Genomic DNA, 26,642 nt, shown 5'->3' on the forward strand with positions numbered 1-26,642 from the left:
CTTGAGTCTTGCTCTCTTTTTATCTTATCTATGAGATGTTTTAACCATAGGATTTTTGAAATGTCATTTTCAAGTTCTAATGGGTCAACTTCATCTCCGCTTTCTTAGCAATGTTAGTTAACTTGATTAGAAATCAATTTTCTATTGGCAATTTAATTTTTTCAACCAGAAGTTAGACATAAGAGTACTAATGAACCAAACCTAACTCACAAGTAACTTGTAGGTTATTGTTTTCCCAATAAATCAAACTTGCAAGAAAAAAAAAAAAAAACATCAATCACCAATCATTAATTTATTATAATTATTATTTATTTTTCCATATAAGAGGTTGAGTCTCCATGGCTCTTTGATCTAGTCCTCTTGAATTATCATAAATCACTTGCTCATAAATACTTAGGTCATTGGATAATCATAGAAGAAAATTGAGGATCCTCATCATCTACTACCTATATGATCGAAATCACTGATAAGGCAAATGGATGGAGTTAGACTCATAACTTACCATACTTACAAAACATATAAATATAAATTCCCAAAGAAAGAAAAATCCTTGATTTCAAACACATTTTCCTATCAAATTTGAATTGAATTCTCTTATATTCTAACTCATCAAATTGTTAAAAAAATGACTTTATAATATTTATTTTAGCTTCAACTGAATTACTTTTCCTTCCAATTAAACCACATTTCCCAATACAATCTTTCAAACTTTATAAAAAACCACACTGTAAAAGATTAAAAATCATATGACCAAATTACATTTTAGAGATCGGTTAAGGATTATATGTTTTTTCAATATTTATCTTTACCTATAGTGTTATGAGAAAGTTAATAAACATTTTTTAAACATTTATATGCATAATGTATAAGAACAAGAGAAACAACAATATCTCTAGAGGTTCATAAAGATAAATAGAATTTGTAATCTCAAAATGAAAGGCAATACACCTCATCCTAGCATCCTCATAAAAGTGTCTTTCCCCCATTGAGAGCATAAATATGATTAAATACATTTTATGTAAGAATAAGATAAACAACATGGATGACAAGATGCTTCTTAAGATTGCTTTCAACCCTAGTCAAAACCACCTATGGCTCAAGTAGGATTGATATAGAGATGCCACATCTTGGTTAAATCATTAGAGAATAAAGGAATAGGTTAGTTTGCAAAATAATGATAATATTACAAATATTACTCTCTCTAAATTTAAGGAGAAATTGTGGTGTGATAAATAATTAGAGGATAAAATAAAAATAGGATTATTAGAAAGATGTGATCAACCTTAATCTAGAATTTTGATTAGTGTAAAGAAGAAAATCAATATTACCAAAATAACAAACTTTCATAAACTCTATAGTGAAATAGAATATTAGATAATTCTCAAAATATCTATCTCTTTATTTTGATAAGTGTAAAAAAGAAAATCAATATTATCAAAATAAAAAAAGCAAAACTTTCATAAATTCTATAATCAAATAAAATGTTGAATAATTCTTAAAAAAAAAATCAAAATAATAATAATAATAAATAAATAAATAATTAAAAATAAAAAACACATTTCCCAAATAAAAAATAAAAAATAAAAATACACATATTATATCATAATTTTACATATTTAATATAAAATTATTATTAAAATTATAATACTTTAAAAAACTTTTCACATAAAATAAAAATATAAAAATATATCAAATAATTTCTAATTTTATAAAAACATTACAAACCAAATTTTAAACTTAATATCAATTATTCCTCTTCTTTGTTATCATCCATATATAATTCTAATAAATTGAGAATTACAAAATTCATAATACTTAATAATACAATTAAAAAACATATATTAAAAATGAAGTCTAATTATTTTTTCTAATTAAATTGTCCAATGAATATTTAACGACTCAACTCTTTGAATGCTGGCCAGATATAAAATGTCAGACATAAAAAGAAGTATGCACAAATTTTAAGGTCACTCAGGTACCAAAGATTCCTTACAATAAATCATATCAACAACTGAACATCTGTTTTCATAAATATATCAAAGATTCCTTACAGTACATCTGTTTTCATATTCTTGTGTTTTTATTCTCCTCTTCTCTTTGTGTGGTCTGTTTTTTATTCATGTATTTGCATGAATTCCTTTGGTAGCAATGCTTCAAGAAGTAAAGTTGAAAGGAAGGTTTGAACTTATATCTTTTAGAGGCCTAACTTTAGCTCAGTGGAATGCAACATTCTTATATCAACAATATACATAATAAACACTTCATAAATTGCCATATTAGACTTATATTTATTGCATTCATTGAACACCTACAATGACTATAAATGTGATATAAACATCTTTTAGGATTCTTATACTAAATATATATTTAATTACTCTAGGAGCCTAGATTACCATAAAACTAGAGTATTTTATCAATGGCTATATGTGGTTTCTCTGGAAAGTCATCCTCTAAGGTAATTTAAGAGAATGAATCATATGAATTCCATCTTCTCAATGTTGAGCACACTTGCATTTCCTTAACTTTGATATCACCATTGTTTCCAAATAGAGTCTCTCATGTGTCGATGAAGGGGCTTGTTACCACAAAATCTAGCACCTAGTCCAAAGCCTCACTAGGTGACCTAGAAAATCTGCAATACATGAGAGTGTTACCACTATCACTTTAGCAAATACCTCACTCTCTTTAGTGAAGGACATAATCCAACACAAGGGACACTTCCTTGGTAGGGATTAGGGATCAAGTGACCCACAAATATAAGGCAAATGCCCTATAAGGATCCTACAAAATCCATTGGATAAGGGTACGACAAACTAGGGTTTGTAATGGATGAAGGCGTAAGTTCAAGGTTTGGGTTCAGAGGACCTATGGGTCAATCTAAAGGCTAGGGTTAGCTTAAGGAGTCTCAAATAGGTTACCAAAACATACTAAATCAAGAAAAAACTCAAGACTACTATAAACTAAGGTCTGAGACCAATATTTCGCAACAAAACAATATATTACACAGTGCCCTTTTGGAAATATATAACAACAAAACAATAGTTTATAATAATAGCAAATTTAGCCATTAAAATTGTGTAAAAATTTTATGAGATGAAGGCTAAATTTAAGAGTAGGCCAATGACCAATTACAACAAAAATTGATGATTAATAAAGCATGCAACAACAAACAAGCTTTGATGTCATCCCTAGAAAATGGTTGAAAATACATGAAAAAAATTCAAATAGCTTCTCTAATGCACTTTTAAATAAGATCTAACCCTAAGGCATACATCATAAAATTATACGAGTCTAAACCAAAAAGCATTGCTGCGAATTAGTCTTAATTTACCATGAACCAAGAATAAGAACGATCTTAGGGTTTTAAAAGAATGCCACAAGTGATATAAATTAGTGCCTTCTCAATCTTGAGTAAATTGAGTATAGGATATTGACTATTCTAGGGGTTGTTTGGAGTGATTCTAAATCCAAAATAAATAGGGAAAATAAAATCTTACGCTAGGTTTTGTAGTTTAGGTTCTCAATTTTCCAGATGATTAAGGGAAAGAAAAACATATCTTTATTCCTCAAATATTTGGAGGAAGGGTTTAGCTCAATAAGAGACAATGAATAAAATACCAACTAAACTAACTTAGCATAAGAGCATTTATCCCATGGAACTTAGTAGCAAGACAAAGAAAAAAAAGTAGCAAGATAAAGCAAATAAACAAAATTACTCCATCATGCAACACCCAAGATACACCCAAGAAAGCAACTCTACTAATCCTCCATTGTGCACTAAGTGAAAGATCACTTATGAAGATTTATTATGTGTAGATTCAATACTGCTCATGAAATTTACTAAATCACAAGACTTGAAGCTACTCTATTGATTTGCGAAAATTAATTCACCATCTAGAACAAGAATCATAAACATGCAAAAGGAAACATCACACATGCACAAATATTTATCTAGGGGAAAGAAACTGCTCAAAATCCCTTACTATCTATATTGAATTAATAAGAGAATAGAGACATATGCTTGCTCAAGCTTGAGCACTCCCCGCAAGTGTATAGACTATCCCTCTGCCTGACTGATTGACTCTGGCTAGCACTTAGCCAATTTTCAAGCCCTCCAAGCTCCTACTTCCTTTCATTGTTCCCTTGGGAAATTTCCCCTATTTTTTTAGGAATTTCACCCCCATGGAATTGTGTGAATACCTTAGGTCATTCCTCTGATTGCATGCACCACCTTTACATATTGGAATATGCTACAACTAATAGTACATTTCCTTAGAATCTCCATCTCAATTGGGTATCTCGAATTCTCTGCATCCAACAATTATTTTGGGTTGATTGATCAGTTAACTGGTTGATCACTGAGTGTGATTGAAGTTACACTTCTACAACTTGACCTCCACTGATCCAGGTGGATCTTCAGATACAGTGGCATGGAAGAAGCTCAAAGTTCAAAGTGGCAGAAAGGCAAGTATCTTGACATCAGATCGAAGTGCTCGTCACCCTGATTCCAACGGTGCAAACAACACTCCAGTCCGAGTCTATATGATGAAGTTATGGCAGAAAGAATATTTTCTTGTCCCTTTGGAAAATGGGGCATTTTCTCTAAAAACAGTTTTAAGCCCTTAAATGACAAATCGCAATCGGAGGCAAGCGATGGCCGATATCGGGGCGGAGGAAGGCAGCGATGCAATATCGGAACCAGGCAGAGCCGATTTGCGATTGTGATATTGGTGATCGGCGAACAGCCTCGTGCAACAGCGATAGTGATACGTTGACAGGGCCGATAGCGATACGCCGATATCGGCGATTGGCGGTCGACAATTCCCCTTCTAACAGGACTATGAACCAACGATATGTTGATTGCAATATGGGGGCCAGACCTGATAGGTATATATACCCGATTTGATATATTTGAAGTCCGAGTCTTAAGGTATTTGGTCGGATTTTTAGTGTTTTACGGGGGTTTTGTGTATTATTGTTTTAAACGATAAAAGTTATCTTTGGGCTCTATTGTACCCGTCGACCCTTCCATCTAAATGGCCTCTCTTTTAAACAAAATAACCCCGATGTAAGTGGCTTTTGTCCCAAACGAAACATTATAAAAGCCCGATGATTGGAAAAAGCAAGGGAGGAGAGGATTTTTGGCACACACTTTGAGGCATTAACTTGCAGGAGGAGTGATTGATCATTTTCTCTGAATTGGGCAAATTTTATATGGTTTCTGCCCCTCTCGACACCACAAACATAGTGGTGTTGTCCATTTCTTCATCTGAGTTCTCCTTTTCTCAGCCATATTTCAGATTGGAGGTATAATACTCCTTTTATGTAACTAATGATTGTATTCTCTTCTTTCCATGCCATTTAATGAATGAAGTCCTCCCCATTGATCGAGCAGGGCACAGAGACGTAGTCCAAGTTGGACGAACTCTGTTATCAAGTCTTGGTGTCTTATTTTTGTGCCTTTATGTGTTTTCTTCTTCTTTCTGGTGTGCACATTAAATTTCTATGTTAAGCTGCGATTTTCACATGTGATTCTTTTGATATATCTATAAGCAAAAGATCCCTGGATCAAGTGGTATCAGAGCAGGGATTTTTAGATGTGAATTGCATGTTTGTATGCTAACAAGAAATAGGCTCCAAAGAGGTGAAGGGGAACTAGAACCTTTTGATCCCAAAATGGGGCGTGCACCTCGAAGGAGAAACATGGCAGAAGATGAAGCTCATCTTGAAGAGGAGCATAATTTTAGAAAGACCTTCTATTCAATGGCAGAGAATGTCAGTCAGTTGGTTTTAAGTCTGGAGAGAGTAGAGGGGAGAATTGTAGAAGAACAAGGTTTAGCACATGGAGATGGTGGAGGAGACCAAGGTGTCATCAGGCCGAGCACTTCTCTGTGTGGCTCACCGATTGTCTTAGTGCCAAAGAAAGATGACACATGGAGGATGTGCATAGATTACCGTGCACTAAACAAAATCACGGTGAAAAATCGCTACCCCCTTCCACGCATTGATGACTTATTAGATCAGTTAAAGAATGTTGTTTATTTCACCAAGTTGGATTTGAGCAGTGGTTATCACCAGATCTGAATTGCAGAGCAGGACGTGTGGAAAAACTCCTTCAAGACTAAACAGGGGTTGTTCGAATGGATGGTGATGCCATTCAGACTTTGCAACGCTCTAGCCACTTTTATGAGGGTCATGAATGATCTCTTTCAGCCTTTCATTGATGAATTTGTTCTTGTATATTTAGATGATATACTTGTCTTTAGTAAAAGTTGGGTTGAACGTGTGTGTCATGTAAAGAAAGTGCTTGATGTACTGAAAAAAGAAAAACTCTTTATAAAATTGTCAAAGTGTGAGTTGGGGAAAACCTCTTTCAGTTACCTAGGTCATATTGTTGGTCATGTTTAGTTAAAAATTGATCCCTCTAAAGTTGAAGCAATTATAAATTGGCCTAAGCCTACTAGTGTAAGTTCCACAGCTTTTCAGGTGCAGTCCAGTATTGGAGGAGATTTATTGCTAGTTTTTCTGTTATTGCAACAGCTTTCACACATTGACAAGTGTGAAACAGGTCTTCCAATGGGGAGGAAGACAACAGAAGTCCTTCGAAACATTGAAGGAAAAGATCAGCACCGTGCCAGTCTTAGCCTTACCCGATCTCCAACAGCCATTTGAGATCGAAATCGATGCCAGTGGTTATGCCATGGGAGCTGTACTGATGCAGCAAAGAAGCTGATTTGTTACCATTCTGAGAAGTTTTCTCAAGCTGTGATAAACTATCCCACTTATGAAAAGGAGCTTTATGCCTTGGTACAGAGTGTGAAAAAGTGGAAACACTACCTAATCGGCAAGGAGACCATCATCCATATAGATCATCAGCCCTTGCAATACCTTCAGTAACAAACCAAGTTGCAGCATTCCCGTCATTTCAGGTGGATGGGCTTTCTTCAACAGTTTCATCTGGTAATAAAGTATAAGAAGGGCCCTAGCAATAAAGTGGCCGATATGCTATCTCGCCCTCCTATTTCTGCTTCTGTTATTTTGCATAATACTTTGTTATATTTTGAGAGATATGCTGAACAATATGATAATGATGATGACTTTAAGGAGATTTATGCAAAACTAATCCATGGTTCACAGGTGGACAACTATCACTTGCAGGGGAAACTGTTGTATCACCTAGGAAAATTGTGTATTCCCATAGGGGAAAGAGTACATGTAATTCGAGAGGCCTACACCTCTCTTGTGTCTGGACACTTTGGTGTCAAAAAGACTTTATGTCATGTACAAAGATTTTGTTTTTGGCCTCATATGAAGAACATTGTGACTTGCTATGTAAAGGGTTGTGTGATGTGTTCTGTTTCAAAGCCTTCTAATAGAAAACTTGGGCTCTACACACCACTCCCTATTCCGAGTCATCCATGGGAAAGTGTGTCAATGGACTTTATAGGAGGTTTTCCTTTGTCTAGGAAGAGTCACGACTATTTGTATGTCATCGTTGATCGTTTTAGCAAGTTGTGTATTCTAATGCCTTGTAAAAAGCAGATTACTGCAGAGCAGACTGCTTATCTTTTCTTTTAGGATGTTTGGGTCCATTTTGGGTTTCCCACATCGATTGTGTCAAATCGAGACTCTCGCTTTCTTGAAGAGTTTTGGAATAGCTTGTGGAAGATGATGGACACCAAATTGAAAAGAAGCACGACATTTCATCCACAGACTGAACAGACAGACAAAGGTTGTCAACTGCATCATGGTACACTTGTTACGAGGCTATTATGGAAAACATCCTAAGTTGTGGGAAGAGCATCTCCCATATGTGCAACATTCCTACAACCTTTCATCTACACAACGTTCACCGTTTGAGACATGTTTTGGTTACTTGCCAAAGGACCCTTTTGCTATGGTCTTTGGAAGGGAAGATGGTTCTAGTGGACGTAGTGACGGGGACAAAGCTTAGCAGTTCTTAAGCAAATCCAATTGATTCACCAAGAAGTACAAGAGCAGTTGGAGAAAAGTCAAGCCCGTTACAAGGCTCAACATGACAAACAACGAATTGACCATCAATTTCAAGTGTGCGACAAAGTGTGGTTCCATATCAACAAAGACAAGATGAAGGGAGAAGAGAAGAAGTTGCAACCAATCCGGTATGGACCATTCACAATTTTGGAGAAGATTGGGAACAATGCATTTCATCTCGATTTGCCGATATATATGAAGACGTACTCAGTAATGAATGTGGAGAAATTAAAGTTGTATGAACCACCTTTGATTATGGATACCGAGGAGGTGGGCACAGTTCCTACAATTGATGATTTTGCACCAGAATATCTCGATGAATTACCTGAAGACATCATCCTTGACAGAAGAACTAGGACTTCACGACGAGGAGATGTGGAATACCTTCGAGTTGGTTTCAAAGGGATGCACCCTAGCAAGGCTAAATGGATGGAGAAAGAAAAAGTGAGGGAACAATTCCCTCACTTTCCAATTGACTAATAAAGTTTTTGGCAGTCCAAAAGCTCCTCAATGGGGAGGATTGATCCAAGTGGATCTTTAGATACAGTGGCATGGAAGAAGATCAAAGTTCAAAGTGGAATAAAGGCAAGTATATTGACATCAGATCGATGTGCTCGTCACCCTGATTCCAACGGCGTGAACGACACTCCAATCCGAGTCCGGATGATGAAGTTATGGCAGAAAGAAGATTTTCTTGTCCCTTTGGAAAAGGAGGAATTTTCTCTAAAAATGGTTTTAAGCCCTTAAAAGGTAAATTGCAATCGGAGGCAAGCGATGGCTGATATCAGGGGGGAGGAAGGAAACAATGTGATATCAGAACCAAGAAGAGACGATTTGCGATTGCGATATCGACGATTGGAGGAGCGATCGGATCAGTGATCAGCGAAGAGCCCTAGGCAGCAACAATAGTGATATGTCGACAAGGCCGATAGCGATACGTCGATATCGGTGATATCGACGATCGGCGGTCGGAAATTCCCCTGCTCACAGGACTATGAACCAGCGATATGCCGATTGCGATATGGGGGTTGGACCTGATAGGTATATATGCCCGATTTTATATATTTGAAATCCAGGTCTTAAGATATTTGGTTGGATTTTTAGTGTTTTACGGGGTTTTTGTGTATTATTGTTTTAAACGATAAAAGCTATCTTTGGGCTTTGTTGTACCCGCTGACCATTCCATCTAAATGACCTCTATTTTAAACAAAACAACCCCGATGTAAGCGGATTTTGTCCCAAACGAAACATTATAAAATCCTGATGATTGGAAAAAGCAAGGGAGGAGAGGATTTTTGGCACACAGTTCGAGGCAGCAGCGTGCAGGAGGAATGATTGATCATTTTGTCTGAATTGGGAAAATTTTATATGGTTTCTGCCCCTCTCGACGCCACGAATGTAGTGGTGCTATCCATTTCTTCATCTGAGTTCTCCTTTTCTCAGCAAATTTTCAGATTGGAGGTATAATAATCCTTTTATGTAATTGATGATTGTACTCACTTCTTTCCATGCCATTTAATGAATGAAGGCCTCCCCATTGATCGAGCAGGGCTTGGAGACGCAGTCCAAGTTGGGCGAACTCCGTTATCAAGTCTTGGTATCTTATTTTTGTGCCTTTATGTGTTTTCTTCTTCTTTCTGGTGTGCACATTAAATTTCTATGTTAAGCTGCAATTTTCACATGTGATTCTTTTGATACATCTATAAGAAAAAGATCCCTGGATCATCCACTAGATCTTCTGAAAGTTAGAACTAGTTAAACTGACAATAACTCAATTTAACTGAAATAAATAACTACAAATTAGCAATTAATCATACTGAACTGAACGCAAGCTTCCTGTTAGGCCCTATACTACTAGTGTAACCCCTTATTGTTATTAGTACAACCCACTTATTATATTGATGTACCCATGTAGTGCCCATATTGTTACTATTGTGCCCCATAGAAGCCCACTATTGTTATTATTGTGCCCTTACATTATTATTGTTATGTCGGCTCTGATTATGTTATGACCCCTTAGACTCCTATATATAGAAAGGAGGTCTTTTCATTTGAATCATCCAAGAATTGTTCATTTATGTAATGTAAAGGAGGTTGCCCCCTCGAAGAGGCTGAATTCTAAGGCGTTGATCTATCTTTTCTATCTTTTCTTGAGCTGGTTTCATAACATTTGGTATCAGAGCTTTGGATTCTAGGGTTTCGCTGCTCCAAACAGGTCATCGTGGAATTTTCGTTATACCTTTTTTCTGTGCCGTTTCAGAAGTCACAAAAAACCCATTTGATAAGAAATCGCACTGAACCTTGGGTCTGAATTTTAGAGTTTTTTGCGCGATATTTGCAGAGATATGATCTGAGGAAGTTGGTCTTTTTGCAGACCCCTAAATTACATTCAAAACAGGTGACCTGGGGAAAATCGTCATAACTTTCTCTTTGGGGATCAGATTGAAATTTCGTAAGAAGGTACAGAAAGAGGACAGACTGTAGTTTTCTTGTATATATTTTTCAGAGTCAAAGGTTAAAACAATTACACGTGGCACTTCATACAAGTTCGCTCTATGGAACTAGTCTATAATCAGGTCACTGCGGGAGATTGTGCATAACTCTTTCTTAGAGAATCCAATTTGGATCAGACTGGTGGCATTGGAAAGAGGACACAGAGGACTACTATGGGTTGCAATTTTAGAACTTAAAGATATGAAAGTACATAGTTATAGTCGTTTCAAGGTCTAGCTCCTAAAATCAAGAAAAAGGAAGATGAGGAAGTTTGATGGCAAGGATCCGGTAAATACTTCAGATGGAGCAATATTTTGATCTACATGGTGTACAACTGTTACAAAAGGTATGTATTGCATCTTCATATTTAGAACCAGATCAATTTTTATGGTACAAGGGGCTTTGTTCTCATAAACAACTTGTTACGTGGTCAATTTTCACGGAGGAAATGATAGCACATTATGAGGATACAAAGAGCAACACCTTCTTTAGAGCAACACCACAACAATTGGAAAGAGTAAAAGGGCTTTGTGACATAGTGGAAAGAAAAATTATGGAAACCAGGAAGCATACCCCTCACAACTATAAAGATGGAAGTGTTGTTTCTCCTAGCCTTCCACAACTTACAAGGGTTACACCACAACAATTGGAAGAAAAAAGAGAAAAAGGGCTTTGTTACAATTGTGATAGAAAATGCACTAAAGGTCATAAGTGTGCTGAGAAAAAATTATTTTACATAGAATATGAAGAGGAGGAAGAAAAGGATCAAGAAACATTAAAAGAAGAAGATATACGCCAGGAACCCACCCTAGAGAAAGAAGAAATGAATCAGACCATATCTTGTAAAGCATTGGCAAGAATTACCACTCCTCAAACTCTCAAGATAGAAGGACATATCAAGAAGAAAAAGGTGCAAGAAGTGAAAGATCACATCGAGAAAGAAGAAATGAATCCAACCATATCTTGTAATTCATTGTTGGAATTACCACTCCTCAAACTATCAAGATAGAAGGACATATCAAGAAGAAAAATGTTCAAGAAGTGAAAGATCACATCGAGCATCAAGAAATGAATCCGACCATATCTTGTAAAGGATTGGAAGAAATTACCACTTCTCAAACTCTAGAGATAGAAGTACATATCAAGAAGAAAAAGGTTCAAGCAGTGAAAGATCACATCTAGCATCAACAACAAGTTCTCCAACCTTTAAAGGATAACGCCACTTCGGTGCAAAATCAAACGAAACAACAGGTAGATCAACATCGTAGTGAAAAATGTTTTGATGTAGGCGATTGGGTATTTTTACTGCTACATCTCAAGAAAGCTATTTATGAGAAGGAAATGTTGGCAATACTACATGCACTTAAAAAATGGCGACCTTACCGAATGGGAAGACTCTTCAAGGATGAGGATGTGGAGGCATTGTTTTGTGCTATTTATATTATCCAACCAGATTGGATAAACAAAGCAAGGGATGAATGGAAGAAGGACGAAGAAGTATGGCCACTCATTCAAAAGTTGCAAGAGATCCCAATTCAAACAATATTGCCAGAAATTGAAGAGGAAGGAAAAATCATATTGGAACCTGGAGCAGTCACAGAAACAAGAACCCGACAGCTACGAAATCAATCAATTTCAGAGTATCTCATCAAGTGGAAGAACTTACCCGCTGAAGATTCCACATGGGAGGACAAGAATTTTATACAGAAGCATCAAGAACTGCTCAAGCGTTGAGGACAACGCTTTTTGAAGGAAAGGGGCATGTTAGACCCTATACTACTAGTGTAACCCCTTATTGTTATTATTACAACCCACTTATTATATTGATGTACCCATGTAGTGCCCATATTGTTACTATTGTGCCCCATAGAAGCCCACTATTGTTATTATTGTGCCCTTACATTATTATTGTTATGTCGGCTCTGATTATGTTATGACCCCTTAGACTCCTATATATAGAAAGGAGGTCTTTTCATTTGAATCATCCAAGAATTGTTCATTTAAATGTAAAGGAGGTTGCCCCCTCGAAGAGGCTGAATTATAAGGCGTTGATCTATCTTTTCTTGAGCTGGTTTCATAACACTTACCCAATTCAAATTAATTGAGCTAACTGAGTGACAAGTGCCATGTGACCTTAGTTAACTACCTCCAAGTATTCTGTTGAAATAGAAATTCGAATTTTCTCTAGTTTGACTAAGGAAAAGTCAAATTGAAATTTTCTCGCTGCATTTTCAACACTCCCTCTCAGCAAGCAAGAGATTATCAACCATCTGTTGATGGTGCTGGACCCGCCAACATTTATGGGATCTCCCCGATATGAATTCCCAACTAGACCTCACACTGTTCGGCGTAGGAGTCCCAACAGTGGTGTAATTCCTTAACCGATGTAGCACACAAATGAAATTATGATAACTTTGGGTGAGAGAAAGTGTGTGTCCCTCTGGAGAGTCAGGTGTGATGCATGAAGGTTCTAACACATGGAGAGGAAATAGAAGTGCACCCCTTAGAAGCCTGTAATAGTACGCAATTTGAAAGGCACACATGAGCGAATGACATCACACGCTAAAATTAAAAATAGTCCACAAATTAAAGTGGTGAGTTAATCCAACAACACACATTCAACAAGATTCATACAAATGCATACAAAGTAGTTCATAAGCATATGTGTAAGTTAAATAACATACATTTCTAATACAACAAGAGTAGTCCTACTATATTAACAACATGTGCATGAAATCATGATGACTCTGATTTTATTATTATAAGTGAAAGTTCCATCTATACATACACCAATGACGACCACTAGCCCCAATAATGGAACATTACAGTCAAGAACACCTGCTCCTCCAAAGAAGTATACTAACTCTATGCTATGGAGAAGCCAATGCTCTTCAACATACTCCCAAACCTTTTCTAAGCCTAAGCCTAGCCAAAAGATTGACTCCCAAAAGCATGTTCCATGAGTTATGAGGTTCTATTTATAACAAAGGGCGGGGTGACCTTTGACTTTCCCATTTGTGACTCTTTGACTTCCCTCATGACTCTTCAAATTCTTCACTTAATGACACATTACATTAGATGATGACTTTTCATATTCCAATATTGACACTTGGAATTTCACTTACAACATATTTACAAATAATATTACATTTCCCACATGTACCCATAAGAGAAAAAATAGGCTAGAGACAACCTAATAATACATACCACTATGACCCTGGAGTTTGGGGAAAGTCCAACTCAGCAGCCTACACTTGTTGCTTCTCGGACACATATCGGTGCCAAGCTTAGTACTGTGTGATGGTGTCCCCAAACTATTTGACAGTGTATTTTTGGAAGCAGACTCTAGCCTCCATGGCATCTGGGTATATGGTATTGGAACCTGTATCCAACTTGTTTGGAAGCATTATAGAAATTCTCATTGTAGATTAAACTATGTAGGCACATCCATCTGTCAAATGTATAAAAACAAGATGAATAACAACATTTTTAGAGCCCTGGATGCGGGTGACACGACGTGTGGTAATGAGGAGCCACATGCTAGCCATGTGCTGCCTCAAGCTTAAGGCAGGCAGTTAATGCGAGGATCGCCGCCAAGGAATAATAGTATGAATGAACAACAGAAGCAATTCAATGCTCTGTCCGGGGTACTGGTGCGACTGCAGCGAGCAGTTATGGAGAACAGGGCTCGAGGAGGTGATGAAGAGGTTAAAAAAGGTGGTGGGTCGGCTCGCCATGCGCTGGTTCACGCTCAGCATTTGGTTTTCGGAGTTCAGGCTCTTGCCTGGTTTATGGTTCTCCCCCTGTCTGTTGGGTGCCGTCTCAAGTCTGAAAGGCTGGTTGGATGCTGTCTCAAGTCTGTTGGGTGCCGTCTCAAGTCTGAAAGGTTGGTTGGGTGCCGTCTCAAGTCTGCAAAGCTATCCTATTCCGCATTGTTTCATACCCCCGGTGCTCTTGCAAAGATGGTTAGGCCTCGACAGCGCTTGCTCAGCCGTCGAGGTTCTGCCCGGGGAGGGTCTTCACGTCCTCCAGTCGAAGATTCCCAATCCCACTGTTGTCGTTGCCATTGCCATCGAATTGCTGAGGCCAACCCCCTCCAAACAAGCCAATTCATGGACTCCAGCAGCCCAGATTCTGAGCCGGCACCTATGCCTGCCTTCGGTTCTGCCATTTTCACCTTTAGTAGCTCTCTGGACAAACCCCGTATCAATGCGTTTCGGTTCTCTTCCTTGAGGAATCTCAGGATGATGGCGATGGTCATCACAGCAAGGGGAAGCACCCGGGCGGGAGCTCAGAGGACGTCAAGGAGATGCCAGCGGATGCTCCAGAGCATGCTTCTAACCTTCCTCAGACTCAGGAGGTGTCGACATCCAAGGGGGACAATGTCAACATGGATTCCTTTCCTACTGCAGAGGAAAGGGAGAAGTATGGCTGGTGCAGGGTGGTCGAGGAGGAGCCGGACGAATAGCCGTCCATCTGTTCAGCATCACATCCTCCAGCGCTGCTCAGGTCTTGTTTTGGTTTTCTGTTTATGTCATGTTGGCTTAACGTCTGTTCTTGCTATGTTTGTACTGCCCGAAAGGGATATTGCTGAAGGTCTTTTGATGCCCCTGCGAGGGATGAACACTTTTGGTCCAGAGCCCCTGCGCGGGATGTCTAGTTCGATCTGGTTGCTTTTTTGTGGTTTGGGGCCCCTGCGTGGGTTGTTTTGCTCAGACGTGGTGCCCCTGCGAGGGCTGCTCTTTTTGATTACTCCCATTCCAAAGTGCCACAGTTGGCCTCTGGTAAAATGACTCTGTGAATGTAACTGTTTTTCTTGTGCCTGTAAATAATAGAATAGTTTTAACGAGAAAAAAAAAACAACATTTTTAGAGAATATCAAAACAATGTTATAAAGGTTTTATGAGTAAACTATATTGGTGGAGATTAGTATTAAAATAAAATCCGACCAAAAAAATTGTGGTGAAATCTTGATTTGTGTTGTTTACACTATTTTTTGACTCCATATATGGATTCAACACCCTGAAAAACCCTAAGGCACCTTGATTGTGAAGGAAAACATTTCAAAAAATTGCACTTAAAGACAAATGGTTTTCAAAACATTCATCTATATAATGTATAAAAACAAGATGAATAAAAACATTTTTAAAGGGGGTAGAGTTGTATGCTTTTGTAGACTTTAGCAGTGAAATCACTTATAGTATTAAAATAAAATCTGACCAAAAACTTGTTTTTTTACTCTGAGCACATCCATCTGTATAATGTATAAAAACAAGATGAATAACAACATTTTTAGAGAATATCAAAACAATGTTATAAAGGTTTTATGAGTAAACTATATTGGTGGAGATTAGTATTAAAATAAAATCCGACCAAAAATTTATGGTGAAATTTTGATTTGTGTTGTTTAAACTGGTTTTTTGACTCCATATATGGATTCAATACCCTGAAACCCTAAAGCACTTCGATTGTGCAGGAAATCATTCCAAAAATTGACACATAAAGACAAATAGTTTTCAAAACATCCATCTATATAATGTACAAAAACGAAATGAATAACAACAAAATTTTTAGAGAATATCAAAACAATGTTACAATTTTTTTTTTTATGAGTAAACCATATTGGTGAAGAGATTGGTCGACCATCATATATTCATATATTTTCTTGGTTTCTATATTTATTTAAAGTAAGTCCATAGAAGTTTTCTTAAACATTCATATATATAATGCGCGGGAATAAGATTAATAATATCGTAAGGAAAAAAGGGAAAGATTCTAAAAATATTTTATATTTTTTAATTTTAAAATTAAAAATAATACATTTTTATGATAAAATAAGTTTTACTCATTAATAACATAGTTATGATTATATTTTTAATTTAAAAAACAAAACAAATATGAAAAGTAAAAGGTTTTTAAAGATTAATTTCAACTTTAGTCAAAATTAAGTGAAGTTGACCTAATATTTTAGCTAAATTATTGAGGACTAAGAAAAAAATAACTCCTAAATAAAATAATAAAATAAAAAATATTATTATATTTAAATTTAAAATATATATATAAAAAAAAAAAAATTAAAAAAAATTAAATGACACATCAATTTTCTACACACTTCCACATTAAAATACAATTACACATACATATTATAATACTTTTTTATTCTTTTCAATTTTGCTTCCTCCCTTAAGCAAATCTATGACCCAACCTCTCTCTATTCGTATGGGTTTTGCCTCCCCCAATTGTATGGGTTCTGCCTCCCCCTATTCGTATGGGTTCTGCCGAAGAAATCGGGCTGCTAATGTTGTGAGCAATGATAATGCCACAAACAATTAGAGGATTCCACTAATTTTTTAAAAGAGTTTCGAATTTAAAAATAAAATTTTAAAATAATCGAATAATTCACTATTATTTTTTAAAAACAGCTGGTCAAATTTTATTTCAATATAAATAATATTTTCGAATAAATTAAAAATACAAAAATTATATTACTTGGTAATATAATTTAAAAAATAGAAAGTGTTAATTTAATATTTTAGCTCGTTCAATGATCCCATGGGTATTTAACAACTAAGGTGTGCATGCATGCTAACCACTCAAGGCCCCCAAGCTACATAGCATTTGTACGAATGATTCCTTAGTGTGAATCACATCATCAAAAAGCCAGAAGGATTAAACAAACTTATATATATGTATGTGTTTTTTAGCCTCCTCATTGCTAACATTAGTACATTTATTTTCATATATTTTATACTTGTGTCTTAATTCCCCTATTTCTTTATGTTCTGCTTTTCTTTTCTCAGGTTTTATTTTAGGTTTTTTTAATGTCTTACTTTGTGATTTTTTTTTATAGTATATTTTATTCAGATGAGGTTAAATGTCCTTTATCTTTCAATGGAATTGTGAGATTTTTATTTGTATTCCATATGCTGTATTGTATCAGTGTTTTTATAGGTTGTATCTATAAATATATATATATTTTTTTCTTAGATACCATCCAAAATTAAAACTTAATCATACATATTATGATGTGATATTATTTAAATTTAACATATATTATTTATTTAGTTTTATTTTAATAATAGTTTGTTTAAATAATGATTTATTATTCAAAAATAGTTATTAATATATTTGGGGATGAAGTATGTTTTAAAATTGTTTTTTCTTAGCTAAGAGCATGTCTTTTTTTGCATAAGGAAACATGTTAACGACCCAAGACCCACACAGGTATTTGGCAAGAGTTAAAGCCTACTCTCTTAGGGACCACCAATGATGAGTCACCTAGTGATGGTTATCCCCACTTTTCGTTTGTCAACTAAGTTATGATAGAATTAAAATAAAACAAGTAAGTGATTTAATTTATGTTATATAACTATAAAAAAATAGAAATAACTATTAGCTTTAGGACTTTTAAATTATTGTGAACCATGAGTAAAACACTTTAATGTGGATAATTATTTCCTTATCATCACTTCATCTTGAGATAGAGTTATCTCTCTTGGACAACAAGCATTAACTTGGATAGGAAGGAAGAATTAGGGTGCCTTGTGATCATTTTGTGATTCATGGATCTTTTATTTAGAAACCATATCTAAGCTTTAGGCCAGTTCATGCTTTGTAGCTTTTCAAGATTTATGAATTGAAACATTTAAATAACTAGAGGAGTGCAACTACATCTTTGGTTGGGATGTGAGTACTAATCTAATAAAATTATAGCAATTTTACTATTTTAAAATGATGGTAGATCTTATTGAGTCACAAATATGCTATTCACCATGCTGCAATATTAAGCACAATGATCAAAACAAAAGAAGCAAGTTGCAAATAAGCAATCATGAATTCGAATCAATGGCATACTACATATTAATTATTTGAAATCAAATACGGAAAAAGAATTGTATTTTGCATGAATGTCTTTGGCAATGATGCTTCAAGGAGTAAAACTAAAATCAAGACTTGGACTTAGATCTACAATAGGCCTAACTTTAATTATGACAGATTGCAACATTCTTGTACCAACATTAAACATAATAAACACTTCATAAATTGTTGTAGCATACTTATTTGTTGTATTCATTGACATTTAAAATGACTCTAAATTTCATACAAATGTCTTTTAGGATTTCTGTCCCAAACACACATTTAGGTACTTTAGAAGCCTAGATTACAATAAAATTAAATTAGTTTTAAAATAGTCATGATATATGCTTTCTCCATAAAGTCATCTTCCAAGTTAATCTAAGGAAATGAATTCATTGAATTCCATCTTCTTGATGTTCCACTCACTTTCATCTTCTCAGCTTTGATACCACTACTATACCGCCAAAGTCTCTCATGTGACAACCCAAGAGCTAATTACAAATAAATCATAACCAAGGAAATACAACTTATCATAATAATAAAGAAGAAATGGGAAACATCAATAACATCATACATCATACTTTTCATATTAACAGGTTTCGACAAATAAAAATCCACCATTTAAAATATTATAGTAAAGCCAATCATTTTTATCCTATGGATTTGAGGGACTCTTCTCATAGAAAACGAAATGTTTGTGATGAAGTCAAGTGAAGAGTGACCATTGGCCTTACAATGAAATATTACCTTGTTGAAGTTGTGTATTTATTAATTTACTACATTCTCTAAGTACTTTGAAGTCAAATTTGACTCAACCTTGTTATTGTATTGAGCTCACTCAATCTCAAATCTAACATTCTATTTTATCTATGGTATGTTTCAACTATAATTTAAAAAACCTCACCCTTTGAGTAAGTTTCCAAGCCAAACTTGACTATGCCCTATTGTAGAGTCGAACTAATTCTACGTTGAGTCTTAGTCTCTATATTATATGTGACATACTTCAATAATAATTGAAATGATGTCTTTGGAGTGATTTTTAGGCAAATTTGACATAGCCCTCCTATTTATCCAACCTACCTTGACTCAATATCTCTATTGTTTTTTTCCCTTGATATAGAGGTTCCACCTCTCCATATATCATGAGCTACTTTCACCATGTTTGTTATAAATTACTAGACCACAAACACTTGGGGGCATCAAGTAACTATAGAGGGCATGCAAGGCTCTTTATTGGTATGAGCCACCTTGGACTGAAGTAAAGGAAAACATAGAGGGTGGATTGATATCAAGATCTCTCATATTCTAAGGACTAACAAAACACCTCATCTATCTCATCATTGAAATGTCTCAATTATGTTGAAAAACCACCATCCTTTGAGTACGTTCCTAGGTCAACCTTGACTCAGCCATGTTATAGATTTGAGTTAGTTGGGTTTTGAGTCTAAGCCTCTTTCTATATTAGTTGTGAGATGTTTCAATTATATTTGAAAAAGCACATCCCTTTACCAAAAATTCCATAGTTAGTTTTGACCGATGCTATTATTGATCAAACTTAACTTGATCTTGAATTATATTATTTTTCATATTTGTGAGATGTTTTAGGTATAGTTAAAAAAACATGCCATTTACCAAAAATTACCAAGTCAAGTTCAACTAATGCCACTAATGAGCCAACTTAACTTGACCTGGAGTTCAACTCTTTGTCTTTTCCCCAGGGATAAATCATAACTTTAATTATATAAATATTGAAAATTACATGTTGTAAATGCTTCAAAGGAAATTCTTTGACTTATTTGTGAGATGTTCGATTATAATTGATAAAAACACAATATTTTGAGTAAGTTTTGAAGTAAACTCGATCCTTGTGGTAGGGTTAAGTTAAGTTTGTCTTGAGCCTTGCTCTCTTTTTATCTTATCTATGAGATGTTTTAACCATAGGATTTTTGAAATGTCATTTTCAAGTACTCATGGGTCAACTTCATCTACGCTTTCTTAGCGATGTTAGTTAACTTGATTAGAAATCAATTTTCTATTGGCAATTTAATTTTTTCAACTAGAAGTTAGACCTAAGAGTACTAATAAACCAAACCTAACTCACAAGTAACTTGTAGGTTATTGTTTTCCCAATAAATCAAACTTGCAAGAAAAAAAAAAAACATCAATCACCAATCATTAATTTATTATAATTATTATTTATTTTTCCATATAAGAGGTTGAGTCTCCACGGCTCTTTGATCTAGTCCTCTTGAATTATCATAAATCACTTGCTCATAAATACTTAGGTCATTGGATAATCATAGAAGAAAATTGAGGATCCTCATCATCTACTACCTATATGATCGAAATCACTGATAAGGAAAATGGATGGAGTTAGACTCATAACTTACCATACTTACAAAACATATAAATATAAATTCCCAAAGAAAGAAAAATCCTTGATTTCAAACACATTTTCCTATCAAATTTGAATTGAATTCTTATATTCTAACTCATCAAATTGTTAAAGAAATGACTTTATAATATTTATTTTAGCTTCAACTGAATTACTTTTCCTTCCAATTAAACCACATTTCCCAATACAATCTTTCAAACTTTATAAAAAACCACACTGTAAAAGATTAAAAATCGTATGACCAAATTACATTTTAGAGATCGGTTAAGGATTATATGTTTTTTCAATATTTATCTTTACCTATAGTGTTTTTTTTTTTTTTGCTTGTTAAGACTAACCTACGTACCCACGGGGATTTGAACCGGTGACCTATCGCAAGGAGTGCCTTAACAGCGCACCCATTCACCGTCAATCCAAAGCCCCGTGGGCGTCTTTACCTATAGTGTTATGAGAAAGTTAATAAACATTTTTTAAACATTTATATGCATAATGTATAAGAACAAGAGAAACAACAATATCTGTAGAGGTTCATAAAGATAGATAGAATCTGTAATCTCAAAATGAAAGGCAATACACCTCATCCTAGCATCCTCATAAAAGTGTGTCTTTCCCCCATTGAGAGCATAAATATGATTAAATACGTTTTATGTAAGAATAAGATAAACAACATGGATGACAAGACGCTTCTTAAGATTGCTTTCAACCCTAGTCAAAACCACCTATGGCTCAAGTAGGATTGATATAGAGATGCCACATCTTGGTTAAATCATTGGAGAATAAAGGAATAGGTTAGTTTGCAAAATAATGATAATATTACAAATATTACTCTCTCTAAATTTAAGGAGAAATTGTGGTGTGATAAATAATTAGAGGATAAAATAAAAATAGGATTATTAGAAAGATGTGATCAACCTTAATCTAGAATTTTGATTAGTGTAAAGAAGAAAATCAATATTACCAAAATAACAAACTTTCATAAACTCTGGTGAAATAGAATATTAGATAATTCTCAAAATATCTATCTCTTTATTTTGATGAGTGTAAAAAAAAAAATCAATATTATCAAAATAAAAAAGCAAAACTTTCATAAATTCTATAATGAAATAAAATGTTGAATAATTCTTAAAAAAAAAAAAAATCAAAATATTAATAATAATAAATAAATAAATAATTAAAAATAAAAAACACATTTCCCAAATAAAAAATAAAAAATAAAATTACACATATTATATCATAATTTTACATATTTAATATAAAATTATTATTAAAATTATAATACTTTAAAAAAACTTTTAACATAAAATAAAAATATATCAAATAATTTCTAATTTTATAAAAACATTACAAACTTTAAACTTAATATCAATTATTCCTCTTCTTTGTTATCATCCATATATAATTCTAATAAATTGAGAATTACAAAATTCATAATACCTAATAATACAATTAAAAAACATATATTAAAAATGAAGTCTAATTATTTTTTCTAATTAAATTGTCCAATGAATATTTAACGACTCAACTCTTTGAATGCTGGCCAGATATAAAATGTCAGACATAAAAAGAAGTATGCACAAATTTTAAGGTCACTCAGGTTTGCATGCTATAGAGCATTGTACCAAAGATTCCTTACAATAAATCATATCAACAACTGAACATCTGTTTTCATAAATATATCAAAGATTCCTTACAGTACATCTGTTTTCATATTCTTGTGTTTTTATTCTCCTCTTCTCTTTGTGTGGTCTGTTTTTTATTCATGTATTTGCATGAATTCCTTTCTCTTTGTGTGGTCTGTTTTTTATTCATGTATTTGCATGAATTCCTTTGGTAGCAATGCTTCAAGCAGTAAAGTTGAAATGAAGGCTTGAACTTAGATCTTTTGTAGGCCTAACTTTAGCTCAGTAGAATGCAACATTCTTATATCAACAATATACATAATAAACACTTCATAAATTGTCATATTAGACTTATATTTATTGCATTCATTGAACACTTACAATGACTCTAAATGTGATATAAACATCTTTTAGGATTCTTATACCAAATATATATTTAATTACTCTAGGAGCCTAGGTTACCATAAAACTGGAGTATTTTATCAATGGCTATATGTGGTTTCTCTGGAAAGTCATCCTCTAAGGTAATCCAAGAGAATGAATCATATGAATTCCATCTTCTCTATGTTGAGCACACTTGCATTTCCTTAACTTTGATATCACCATTGTTTCTTAATAGAGTCTCTCATGTGCCAATGAAGGGGCTTGTTACCACAAAATCTAGCACCTAGTCCAAAGCCTCACTAGGTGACCTAGAAAATCTGCAATACATGAGAGTGTTACCACTATCACTTTAGCAACTACCTCACTCTCTTTAGTGAAGGACATAATCCAACACAAAGGAAACTTCCTTGGTAGGGATTAGGGATCAAGTGACCCACAAATATAAGGCAAATGCCCTATAAGGATCCTAGGAAAAAATCCATTAGATAAGGGTACGACAAACTAGGGTTTGTAATGGATGAAGGCGTAAGTTCAAGGTTTGGGTTCAGAGGACCTATGGGTCAATCTAAAGGCTAGGGTTAGCTTAAGGAGTCTCAAATAGGTTACCAAAACATACTAAATCAAGAAAAAAACTCAAGACTACTATAAACTAAGGTATGAGACCAATATTTCGCAACAAAACAATATATTACATAGTGCCCTTTCAGAAATATATAACAACAAAACAATAGTTTATAATAGTAGCAAATTTAGCCATTAAAATTGTGTAAAAATTTTATGAGATGAAGGCTAAATTTAAGAGTAGGCCAAGGACCAATTACAACAAATTTTGATGGTTAATAAAGCATGCAACAACAAACAAGGTTTGACGTCATCCCTAGAAAATGGTTGAAAATGCATGAAAAAAATTCAAATAGCTTCTCTAATGCACTTTTAAATAATATCTAACCCTAAGGCATACATCATAAAATTATTAGAGTCTAAACCAAAAAGCATGGCTGCGAATTAGTCTTAATTTACCATGAACCAAGAATAAGAACGATTTTAGGGTTTTAAAAGAATGCCACAAGTGAGATAAATTAGTGCCTTCTCAATCTTGAGTAAATTGAGTATAGGATATTGACTATTCTAGGGGTTCTTTGGAGTGATTCTAAATCCAAAATAATTAGGGAAAATAAAATCCTACCCTAGGTTTTGTAGTTTAGGTTCTCAATTTTCCAGATGATTAAGGGAAAAAAAAACATATCTTTATTCCTCAAATATTTGGAGGAAGGGTTTAGCTCAATAAGAGACAATGAATAAAATACCAACTAAAGCTAACTTAGCATAAGAGCATTTATCCCATGGAACATAGTAGCAAGACAAAGAAAATAAAATTAGCAAGATAAAGCAAATAAACAAAATTACTCCATCATGCAACACCCAAGATACACCCAAGAAAGCAACTCTACTAATCCTCCATTGTGCACTAAGTGAAAGATCACTTATGAAGATTTATTATATGTAGATTCAATACTGCTCATGAAATTTACTAAATCACAAGACTTGAAGCTACTCTATTGATCTGCAAAAATTAATTTGCCATCTAGAACAAGAATCATAGACATGCAAAAGGAAACATCATACATGCACAAATATTTATCTAGGGGAAAGAAACTGCTCAAAATCCCTTACTATCTATATTGAATTAATAAGAGAATAGAGACATATACTTGCTCAAGCTTGAGCACACCCTGCAAGTGTATAGACTATCCCTCTGCCTGACTGATTGACTCTGGCTAGCACTTAGCCAATTTTCAAGCCCTCCAAGCTCCTACTTCCTTTCATTGTTCCCTTGGGAACTTTCCCCTATTTTTTAGGAATTTCACCCCCATGGAATTGTGTAAATACCTTAGGTCATTCCTTTGATTTCATGCACCACCTTTACATATTGGAATATGCTACAACTGATAGTACACTGCCTTGGAAACTCCATCTCAACTGGGTATCTCGAATTCTCTGCATCCAACAATTATTTTGGGTTGATTGATCAGTTAAATGGTTGATCACCGAGTGTAGTTGAAGTTACACTTCTACAACTTGACCTCCACTGATCCAGATGGATCTTCAGATACAGTGGCATGGAAGAAGCTCAAAGTTCAAAGTGGCAGAAAGGCAAGTATCTTGACATCATATCGAAGTGCTCGTCACCCTGATTCCAACGGTGTGAACAACACTCCAATCCGAGTCCGGATGATGAAGTTATGGCAGAAAGAATATTTTCTTTTCCCTTTGGAAAATGAGGCATTTTCTCTAAAAACAGTTTTAAGCCCTTAAATGAAAAATCGCAATCGGAGGCAAGCGATGGCCGATATCGGGGCAGAGGAAGGCAGCGATGAGATATCGGAACCAGGCAGAGCCGATTTGCGATTGTGATATCGGCGATCGGAGGAGTGATCGGATTGGCAGTCGACGAAGAGCCCCGGGAAGCAGCGATAGTGATACACTGACAGGGCTGATAGCGATACGCTGATATCAACGATAGGGGAGATCGGCGATCGGTAATTCCCCTGCTAACAGGACTATGAACCAGTGATATGCCAATTGCAATATGGGGGCTGGAGCCGATAGGTATATATGCTCGATTTGATATATTTGAAGTCTGGGTCTTAAGGTATTTGGTCGGATTTTTAGTGTTTTACGAGGGTTTTGTGTATTATTGTTTTAAACGATAAAAGCTATCTTTGGGCTCTGTTGTACCCGCCGACCCTTCCATCTAAATGGCCTCTATTTTAAACAAAACAAACCCGATGTAAGCGGCTTTTGTCCCAAACAAAACATTATAAAAGCCCGATGATTGGAAAAATTAAGGGAGGAGAGGATTTTTCGCACACAGTTTGAGGCAGCAGCTTGCAGGAGGAGTAATTGATCATTTTCTCTGAATTGGGCAAATTTTATATGGTTTCTGCCCCTATCGATGCCATGAACGCAGTAGTGCTATTCATTTCTTCATTTGAGTTCTCCTTTTCTCAGCCATTTTTCAGATTGGAGGTATAATACTCCTTTTATGTAACTGATGATTGCATTCTCTTCTTTCCATGCCATTTAATGAATGAAGGCCTCCCCATTGATCGAGCAGGGCCCGGAGACATAGTCCAAGTTGGATGAACTCTGTTATCAAGTCTTGGTGTCTTCTTTTTGTGCCTTTATGTGTTTTCTTCTTCTTTCTAGTGTGCACATTAAATTTCTATGTTAAGATGTGATTTTCACATGTGATTCTTTTGATACATCTATAAGCAAAATATCCTTGGATCAAGTGGTATCAGAGCAGGGCTTTTTAGATGTGAATTGCATGTTTGTATGCTGACAAGAAATAGGCTCCAAAGAGGCGAAGGGGAACTAGAACCTTTTGATCCCGAAATGGGGCGTGCACCTCGAAGGAGAAACATGGTAGAAGATGAAGCTCATCTTGAAGAGGAGTGTAATTTTAGAAATACCTTCTATTCAATGGCAGAGAATGTCAGTCAGTTGGTTTTAAGGCTGGAGAGAGTAGAGGGGAGAATTGTAGAAGAACAAGGTTTAGCACATGGAGATGGTGGAGGAGACCAAGGGGTCATTAGGCCGAGAACTTCTCCGTGTGGCTCACCGATTGTCTTAGTGCCAAATAAAGACGACACATGGAGGATGAGCGTAGATTACCGTGCACTAAACAAAATCACGGTGAAAAATCGCTACCCCCTTCCATGCATTGATGACTTATTAGATCAGTTAAAGAATGTTGTTTATTTCACCAAGTTGGATTTGAGCAGTGGTTATCACCAGATCTGAATTGCAGAGCAGGACGTGTGGAAAACCTCCTTCAAGACTAAACATGGGTTGTTCGAATGGATGGTGATGCCATT

The sequence above is a fragment of the Pinus tabuliformis genome, chromosome 2_1 (assembly GCF_031772625.1).
Source record: "Pinus tabuliformis cultivar Carrire ecotype Pingquan chromosome 2_1, CPIR1, whole genome shotgun sequence".
Lineage (NCBI taxonomy): Eukaryota > Viridiplantae > Streptophyta > Pinopsida > Pinales > Pinaceae > Pinus > Pinus tabuliformis.